We start from the raw sequence: 10,431 nt of genomic DNA, 5'->3' as shown, positions 1-10,431 counted from the left end.
TGATTAATTGTTCTAACTGTCAGGAAATTTCTCCTCAGTTCTAAGTTGCTTCTCTCTTTGATTAGTTTCCACCCATTGCTTCTTGTTCTGCCCTCAGGTGTCTTGGAAAATAGTTTGACTCCCTCTTCTTTGTGGCAACTCCTGAGATATTGGAACACTGCTATCATGTCTCCCCTAGTCCTTCTTTTCATCAAACTAGACGTATCCACCATTCTTCATATGTTTTAGCCTCCCGTCCCCTAATCATCCTTGTTGCTCTTCTCTGCACAATTTCTAGAGTCTCCACATCTTTTCTACATCGTGGCGACCAAAACTGGATGCAGTATTCCAAGTGTGGACTTACCAAGGCATTATAAAGTGGTATTAACACTTCATGTGATGAGGGAGAGAGGGTGAGAAAAGAGAGAAAAGAGACAGAGGGGGAAAGGAAAGGGAAAGAGAGAGGGGGGGGGAGAGAGAGAGAGGAAGGGAAAGGGAGAGGAAGGGACAAAAGATGAAAATAACAAAACACTTCAACAGTAGAACAAGTGAAGAAAGAATTCTGGTGGAGAAAAGAAAACTGATTCAAAATGTGCAACCTTATATAGGTTACTGCAAATGGTGGACACAAAGCCCTGGATAGGGCCAGATCTTCAGAGGTTGCTTGAAGGCAGACAAGCCTGGATCTCTGCAGATTTTGAGGGAATATTGCCGTCGAAGCAGGTGCATTGATAGGGAAGGCACATTTCTGGATTCCTACTGGAAGGGTAAGCATAATGGGGGACAGGCAATACAGTATACCCTATAGGTCTTTAAAGAAGAAAACTAGCACTATAAACTGCACCCAAGAGCTACTGGTAGCCTGTTAGCTTGCATAGATGTGTCATATGGGTATACAATCTATGCCCATAATTATTCACACTGCGACGTTGTGGATGAGTGGTAGCTTCTGTGTGGTCTTCAAGGTCAGCCCCGGAGAGAATGCATTGTATGCTAGCTGGGGAATTCTGGCAGAAAGGAGGGATCTCTTGTTAGCTTGTTTGTTAATTGCTTGGTCTCCCTCTGCCACAATTTCAGTTTGCCTTTCCAAATTGTCATGTTCTCTGTTAGCCCAAGTGGGACGTTGTCTTGAAGTGTCAGCTGGCTTAAGTTCTGCAGGTGCTCTTGTGAGATAAGCAAGTTTCGATAGCCACTTGCAGGTCAGGAATGACAACCCCAGAGGGTGTTTTCATTCAAGCACGATCCCACAACTCTTTAAAAAAAATGTTTCCAGAAGACAGTGACATGATCACAGAATAATAAAGCAAATATACGCACTTGGAGATACTATGGGAGTCCATCTGGCTAGAAATCCTGCTGTTGGGAGAGTTGTTTTAAATTCACAATGAAATGACAACTTTAATCACATTATACAACTCTTCTAACTCTTTGAACCAAGATGGCCCAAAGGTGTTTTTCAACAGCCCAGTTGCCTTTTGAAAAGCACCTTTGGGACAACCATAACCTGGAATCTCCATAGGTCTTTGAACCAAGATCCTTTCAATGAGAAGTCAATGAGAAGTGGTTATGAGTATTTATTCTGGAATTTGCCATGTTCCAAATGTTGTTGACGTACCCTCAGCTCACCCACTGAGTCATTGATTCATTGATTCCAGGGAAGTGTCAGAATGATAGAGCTGGATAAGGCCACAGAGGTCCTATCTTACCTATTAAATCTTATTGGAAGGGTAAACATGCCCATCCCCTGCTTGATGCAAGGTCTACGAAAGCATTTTAGATAGATGGGTGATTATTCAGTCCCTGTTTCAATACCTTCAGAGTTGGGGACATACCATACCACAACCACAACCTACCCTACCCTATCTTACTCTACCCTACCCTATCCTACCTTACCCCACCCTACCCTGCCATACTGTACATTATCCTACCTAACCTTGCCATACCCTACCCTACCATACCTTAACCTACCATGCCATGCCATGCCATGCCATGCCATACCATACCATACCACAACCAAAACCAATACCTACCCTATCCTACCCTATCTTTCCCTACCCTACCTTACCTTACTTTACCCTACCATACCCTACCCTACTTTAACCTACCATGCCATGCCATGCCATACCATACCCCATCCTACACTACCCTACTTTACCCTACCATACCCTACCCTACCTTACTCTACCTTACCCTGCCTACCCTGCCATACCCTACCTTGCCCTACCCTACTTTACCCTACCCTACTTTACCCTACCCTACCGTACCCTGCCATACCCTACCTTACCCTACCCTATCCTGCCATACCCTACCCTCCTTTATCCTACCATAACATGCCATACCCTACCCTACCTTAACCTATCCTACCCTGCCATACCCTACCCTACCTTAACCTACCTTACCCTGCCATACCATGCCATACCCTACCCTACCCTACCTTACCTTACCCTGCCCTGCCCTGCTCTGCCCTGCCCTGCCCTGTCCTGCCCTGCCCTGCCCTGCCATGCCATGCCATGCCATACCGAAATCTATTCCACTTGTTGACAAATATTACCATTAGTAAATTTCTCCCAACTGAATATACTCTGGGCTCCTTGGTTACTTTTTTTGCAAACCTTTCATTACCCAAGTAGGTCACTAATGATATTACCTACTTGGGTAGTCAAGCATCTTCAAAAAACAATCAAGCTCAGAGAGCCACAAGGACCCTACAGTTTAACGTTGAGCTACGAATATTCTCTTCTATTGATGAGTGAACTACTCTGTAGTTCCAACTATCTTAGTCCTGCCCTTGAGGGTAATAGAGAACAAGCCGAATTCCTCCTCTACATGACAACCCATTTGATATCTGAATATGGAAGATCATTATATGCCTTCGATCCCCTCTTGTCAAGGCTACACCTGTCCAGTTCATAGGGCTTGGTTTGTATTTTCTCAGCTGTAGTCCAGCATTTAACCCTTATAGCACCTCTCCACTAATAGAGACAAATCTGTCTAGCTTGTAGCCCACGGGCAGAATCAGTTTCAAGAAACTGCTGTGGTCTCCTAAGGGATTTTTATGGGTCCAAATCAATCTGGTGTTCATACCTGGCCCAGAGGTTGAATTGGGTTCACAACTATTGTGCAGCTATCAATTGACTTACTTGAGCTTTCAAATGAACAAAAATACAGCGTCCTTTCTTTGCGGGCCACTCTGCCTGAAAACAGGATGCAGTGGCTAAGAGGCTGAGCTTGTTGATCAGAAAGTTCGGCAGTTCGGTGGTTCGAATCTCTAGCACCGCATAACCGAGTGAGCTCCCGTTACTTGTCCCAGCTTCTGCCAACCTAGCAGCTCGAAAGCACTTACAAAATGCAAGTACAAAGATAGGAAACACCTTTGGTGGGAAGGTAACATTGTTCCATGCGCCTTCAGCCTTTAGTCATGCCGGCCACATGACCACGGAGACATCTTCGGACAGCGCTGGCTCTTCGGCTTTGAAACTAGAGTTGGGAACAGCTAGCACATATGTGCGAGGGGAACCTTTACCTTTGCCTGCCTAAAAAGCACATTGGGAATAAGGAAAATAAGTGCAATTTGGATATTTAGGCTAAGAGCAATGAGATGGTTGATTTAACAAATGCAGTCCACAAAAAAAATGTCCCAGGGGTTATGTCTGAAGCAAACAGGCTGGCTAGACATGTTTGGATATCTTTCTCAAGCTATTTTTGATAACTGTCACAAAAGGAAGCTGATACAATTGGCCTTATTGTACCCAAAGACTCTTGTGTGAGATTATTATTATTATTTGCCTGCAGGACAAATCTGAGTGAAAACAGCTGACAAGCTGTTCCAAGGAAGTAGAGAAATTCAGAAAGAAACATCTGAACATCATTTTCGGTTTAAGGGGGATATAAGATATTTAGCCAGCCACACATTTTGTCCCAATAGAAACTAAAGATCTGATACAAACTTGGAGGCCGTTAAATCTATTTTTCCCCTCTCTGTGGCTAGGCAGAAAGAAATCTCAAGGAATCACCCACCTAGGAGAGCTTGTTTCACGTGTTTTTGTGAATCCTTGCAAATCTATGTGAAAAAACAGGTTTGCTGTTACTCACAACTTTCTCTACCAACAAAACTTGTCCACTATTTTCTCAAAGTAGATCTTTTCTTGTGATGGTGGATTTAGGTCCATTAGCTGTTCCACTGGATTGTGATAGAGTCCTTGTTAATGGGTTGTCCTCAGTTGATTATACTTGAAGTGGATCATTTTTACAGTCCAAAACTCCATAGATCCTTGATGGGAATTAATATTTACAGTCAATCTTCTGTGAAAGCCCCTCAGATACTGGAAGATAGTCATCATGTTTCCCACCCACCCATCTATCCAATTTTTCTTTTTGATAGGTTAGACATATCTAGCTTCAACTGTTCATCATATCATTTGGCTTCCATATTCTTTATTGTCTTTGTTTCTCTTCTCTGTACACTTTCTAAGGTCTCAGGTCTCAGATATTGTGCTGGCCAGAACTGCAAGCAATGGTCCAAGAATGACCTAACTAATGCAGAATCTGCTCTCTGTCAAAAATGGGGTAGGGTCTGCTTGGGCATGGAGTTGGATGATCTCCAAGGTCCCTTCCAACTCTGTTAATCTGTATCCATATAAAGCGATATTATCACTTCTTGTGAATCTGAAGGGACTTGTTTAGGTAGTTGCCAGGAGTCAAGAATGACTTGAAGGTGCACGCACACGCACACACACACACACACACACGTGCACACACATGCGCACACATACACAACTGTACCTTCCTCGAGATCTAAGCTCCCAGTCCAGCATCTCCACCACGCCTTGGGTTGAGAGAGAGGGGAACTAGCTCAAAGTCCCCCTCCCTAAGAAATTTTGTAGTTGAGGAGGATTAAAATGTGTGTCTCCCTGTCCTTAGCCACTATACCGTAGTGATCAAAGTGCAGTACTGCAGGCTACCTATGCTGACTGCTGGCTGCCACCAGTTTGGCAGTTCGAATCTCACCAGGCTCAAGGTTGACTCAGCCTTCCGAGGTGGGTAAAATGAGGACCCAGACTGTTGCGGGGCAATATGCTGAGTCTGTAAACTGCTTAGAGAGGGCTGTAAAAACACTGTGAAGCAGTATATGAGTCTAAGTGCTATTGCTATACGACATTGGTTTCCCTTTAATCAGAATAGAGTAATATTTGAGAGCCAGTTAGCTGTAGCATGTAAGAAACCAAATGTCAACTCGCAAAGCATCCCTGGCCTGCTCTCTAGTTGCCATAGGAAAGGAAAATGGAATACGGACGAAGCAGCATGGCAGCCACAACCAGAAGCACATTCCAGGCATATATTTCTCAAGGCTGTATCCCAGGTTACTCGCAGCAGGCAGAGAGGAGTGACCTCTACAGCCCTCAAAAGTTGATTTATGACACACCCTGGGAGAGGGTAAATCAGGGTCATAATTGGGCTGTAAATTACATGGGGCCACAGCTGGCTTCACATCGGTACATGCCGACACATTGCTCCTAATAAATAACTGGATTTCTTTTGAAGTTTGGCTCGAGGCTCATGATTTAATCAGGGCATCCGTTGGAAGCCTGACACCAAGATAATAAATAGGAGACCAGAGGTTCTAATCCAGTCTTAGACACAAAGCCAGCTGGGTGACCTTTCTCATGGAGGAGGAGAAGGAGAAGAACCCAAAACAACACTGACTGAAAGGAACAGCAGAATAATAATAATGGGAGAATAATAATGGGAGACAAGAGGGGGAGGAACAGCAGCACAGGCGATGTCAGGCAAAAGATGTCTCAGCCCGCAGAAGGAATGAGGATAAAGAAATCATCCCAGAAGGGACCCTCCCTAGTTTTCTAGTAAGTAAAGGCAAGGGAGGGGAGAAATGCTTTCAGACTTGCTGGATTCTGTTAACGCAATCTTACAGTCAAGGTAATGTTGATATCACGGTTTGGTTTCTTGCCTGGACCAGTGGTGGGTTTCTACCAGTTCAGCCCGGTTTGGCTGAAGTGGTAGTGGTTTGGCGGCAAGGGTCTCTGGAACTGGCAGCAACCCAGGCCTGCCACACCCCTGAACTGGTTCTCTGGGCTGCACCATATAGGCGCCGCCATCTTTTTTTTTTTTTTTGTTCTGTGCATGCGCAGAACAATTTTAATCGCACTGCGGGTGCATGTGGTGCACACGAGCGAACAGGCAGTAGTTCCTGCCGGAACCCACCCCTGGCCTGGACTACTTTGAAGGACTGACTCCTGAAGTTGTCTAAGTTCGAACAGCTTCTGAATCAAATATACAAATATTTTTCTGAAATGAAATATACATCCATTTCAGTGGTGGGTTTCAAAAATTTTTAGAACCTCTTCTGTAGATGTGGCCTGCTTTGTGGGAGTGGCTTGCCGGCCATGTGACTGAGTGGGAATGGCTTGGCAGTCATGTGACTGGGTGGGCCTGGCCAACTTGTAAAATGTGGTGAAACTCACTTAACAACGCTCTTTCTTAGCAACCAAAATGTTGGCTCAGAAACTCTGGCATTTGAAGCATGCAAGTCTTAAAGCTGTCATGTTACAAGACCCTTGCACCCCTAACCCTTTAGAAGAAAAACCCCAGGGGAGTTCAAACTTAATAGCTTTAAGGCTTTTGGACTTCAACTCCCAGAATTCCTCCTCCAGTCATGTTAGCTCAGGAACTCTGGCATTGAAGTGTGCAAGTCTTAAAGCTGTCATGTTACAAGACCCTTGCACCCCTAACCCTTTAGAAAAAAATCCCCAGGGGATTTTTGACAGCTTTAAGACTTGTGGACTTCAACTCCCAGAATTCCTCCTCTCGCTCTTCATCTTGGTGATGTGCGGACGGACAGGGGGAGGGAGCCGGAACTGGTGCTAAACGGCACTGTAGATTTGTGGAACCTCTTCTATAGAAAAGGCTAGAACTGACAGGAACCCACCCTTGATCCATTTCCTTGATGCATCTCACATCTATGATCCGTTTATATTGCTACAGAGGTTGACATTTGGGGTTCTTGTTCTATTTAATTCATCCAATATAAATCTGAATTCTGTGTTCTGTTGTTTTGCTCTTGGCTTGTTCGCTTCCCTCTTTAGCATAACTGACTTTCCCTGGACAAACTTTTTTTTTTTTTTGAGTTATGACCCTTGTCATACTGTTGCTCTCCAGCCAAGAAAAATAGTTTCTGATTTCTTAAGATAATTTGCTAGGGCATCCCAAAACAATAAGAACAGAAACAAAAAACACCATGTACATTAGGAAAAATGTTTCTTATCTCATGGAAGGTTGAAAACAGAAAGCTGAATGAGCGCTTAGGAATAAATCAAAGCTGTGCATTCTTGGGAAACTGCCATCCTGGGCTGAATGTTTGGGAAGCCGAGCTCTACCTGTCACAAGCCAGGACAAAGGGTGAGTGATGGAGGAGTAATACCTCCTTAAAAAACCTTGGTTCAGCTGGCCCGGCTGGTAGCACCTTGTAAGGGCCCCTTTCTGGGGTTACAGGAGAAGACAGCCAATAGTTTGGAAGGCGGAAGAGGGCTCTACGCCCCAATGGCAGATAAAGTGGCAGAGCCATCTTCTAGGAGAAGGGAAACTCTGTTTACAAACCTCCACTGCCTTTTGGCTATATTCACTACTGGAAAAGGCTTCAGGAGTAAAACCTCAAGGCAAAATCCGAAGCTGGAGTCCTGAAAGCAGTTTGTGACTGTGTACAACCATGTTCTAGTAACTCCTGTGATACAGTTGGAACCAATCGTATCGGCTTTGCCGTTCCATTGGACTATTTCAGTGATGTGGAGAGGGGGGATCTGCTGCTTGGGTAACAGTCTATCCTCCATATTATACAATAATACAATAGCAGAGTTGGAAGGGACGTTGGAGGTCTTCTAGTCCAACCCCCTGCCTAGGCAGGAAACTCTATACCGTTTCAGACAAATGGCTATCCAACATCTTCTTAAAGACTTCCAGTGTTGGGGCATTCACAACTTCTGGAGGCAAGTTGTTCCACTGGTTAATTGTTCTAACTGTCAGGAAATTTCTCCTCAGTTCTAAGTTTCTTCCCTCCTTGATTAGTTTCCACCCATTGCTTCTTGTTCTACCCTCAGGTGCCTTGGAGAATAGTTTGACTCCCTCTTCTTTGTGGCAGCCCCTGAGATATTGGATCACTGCTATCATGTCTCCCCTAGTCCTTCTTTTCATTAAACTAGACATACCCAGTTCCTGCAACCGTTCCTCATATGTTTTAGTTTCCAGTCCCCTAATCATCTTTGTTGCTCTTCTCTGCACTCTTTCTAGAGTCTCCGCATCTTTTCTACATCATGGTGACCAAAACTGAATGCAGTATTCCAAGGCATTATAAAGTGGTATTAATCTACCCAGGCCTTGTGCTCTGGAGAGGACATTCCAGCTTTACCTCTTTCCAGAGCACAATACCATAGTCTTTTGAGACTGAAGGATGCCAATGCAATGCATACTTGGGAATAAATCAAAGCTGCGCACAAGTTAATCCAAAGAAGTATAAAAGCATGACAAAACTGAAGAAAACAAAAGAACAAAATATGCTGTTAGAGCAGGATAACCCAAATGGGTTTGCCTAGAATGAAGTGATGACAACAATGTTCAAGTATGGAAACGTATTTACTTGAATTACATAATTCATAATCCACTTTTAAGCTCAAAAGAAAGAGTCAAATGTTAAAAATAGCAGGTATAGTTTAAAAAAATCCAGGGCAGAAACTAAAAGGTGGGCGGGTTTCAGAATTGAAAAAGTTTCTTGGATGAGAAGTGAAACATCTTCAAGGAAAAACGAAGGAAGTCCAGTTATCTTTTGAAAAAGGACTTTTGGGACAACCATGACCTAGATGACTGAGAATCAGCACAAATACTCTCCTAGTATAGTTACTCTTTCTGTATTTGGTTTTGCATTTTTTAAATGAAATTTTAAATCCTGGACACGACCTTGAGTTTTTTTTGATTTGGTGGCCTCATTAACCTAATCAATTAATTAAGAAATGAATAATTAGTTACACTTGTACAATACTGATGCTTTAAGCTTTTGGTGGGTGATGACTTGCTTCAGAGCTGTGGGGGCACAGTAGTTGGAATGTAGTATTATACACTGACTCTACCCACTGCCAAGAGTTCAGTCCTGACCGGTTGAAGGTTGACTCAGCCTTCCTTCCTTCCGAGATTGGTAAAACAAGGACTCAGATTGTTGGGGGCAACATACTGACTCTGTAAATCGCCTAGAGAGTGCTATAAAGCACTACGAAGCAGTAAATGCCGTATTTCTCAGACTATAAGACCTTCCAGAGTATAAAATGCACATTAGCCTTAGAGGAGGAAAACAAGGGAAAAAAATCTGCCTCCGCCTCCCAGCATCCATCTGGCTAGCATCCTTGCAGCAAACAGCCTGGTCAGCTTCAGCATATCATCGCAACCCCAGCATGTGGGAGTTGCCCGTTGTACCCACCACTGGTCAACTGAGCTGAGCTGCCGCCACCGTGAAACACTGGAGCCTTCGTGGCCAAGCAGCTGATTGGCAATTGGATTTGCCTCCTGGAATACTGCCGATCAGCTGTTCTAGGCAGCAGGGATCACCTGTTTGCCACAGCTTGTTCGCCATGGCCCGTCCGCCATGGCCCATTTGCCGTGGCCCATTCGCCGCCACCGCAGCCCGGGACTCTCTGCTGGCGGGACTCCACTTCCACGATCCCATTCAGTCCTCTTTGTAATCCCAGCTTATCTCCCTTAGCAACAATACGGGTGTGTGCCATCAAAAGATAATGGACTTCAGATGTCAAATGCCACTCCGTTCCTGCTACAGTGGTGCCCTTGTCTGGCAGGGGTGAAGTTCAAACAGAATACAGGGATGGTGAAACCAGTGGATTCAATCGGTTGTGTTACTTAACATGTTATGCAAACACCCAACCATGATACTACCGTTCAGCACCAAGCCCAAACATGAGTTGGACATGCAGAAGTCGAGTATGCAGTACGGCAAGATTCTGTGTATGGGTGTGAAAGAACAAATCACTCCACTTGGAAGCATTGCTACATGTTATTCTTGGTTTTGGGCTTGGTGGTTATGGGCCCAACAAACTGTACATCAGAATATTTTTCTGCTGACTCAGAGATGGGCAGAGAGCACCTCAATTTCAGTGAATGGCCCAGAAGGAGAGATTATTTTTTTTTAGACACCGATGTGGTGGCATTGTTGAGTCATTCTCTGTCAGCTTCATCGGTCCTAGTATTATGGTGACTCAAGATCTTGTGATGTATATATTAGCCCGAGAAAGGATTGTCATAGCAACACTCAAAGGAAACTTCCATCCTGTTTCTTGAAATAAAAACACAAAGTTATGTCTTTTCTGGGGAAAATAAAACTTTATTGAAACTTTATTAAAGCAACGTTGACATCCAAGAGTCCTTGAATATGACACGGGTGGC

The sequence above is a fragment of the Thamnophis sirtalis genome, unplaced genomic scaffold (genome assembly GCF_051295495.1).
Source record: "Thamnophis sirtalis isolate CommonGarterSnake01/CBP01778 unplaced genomic scaffold, rThaSir2_p1.2 scaffold_3, whole genome shotgun sequence".
Lineage (NCBI taxonomy): Eukaryota > Metazoa > Chordata > Lepidosauria > Squamata > Natricidae > Thamnophis > Thamnophis sirtalis.
Note: the sequence above shows the minus strand (reverse complement) of the source record.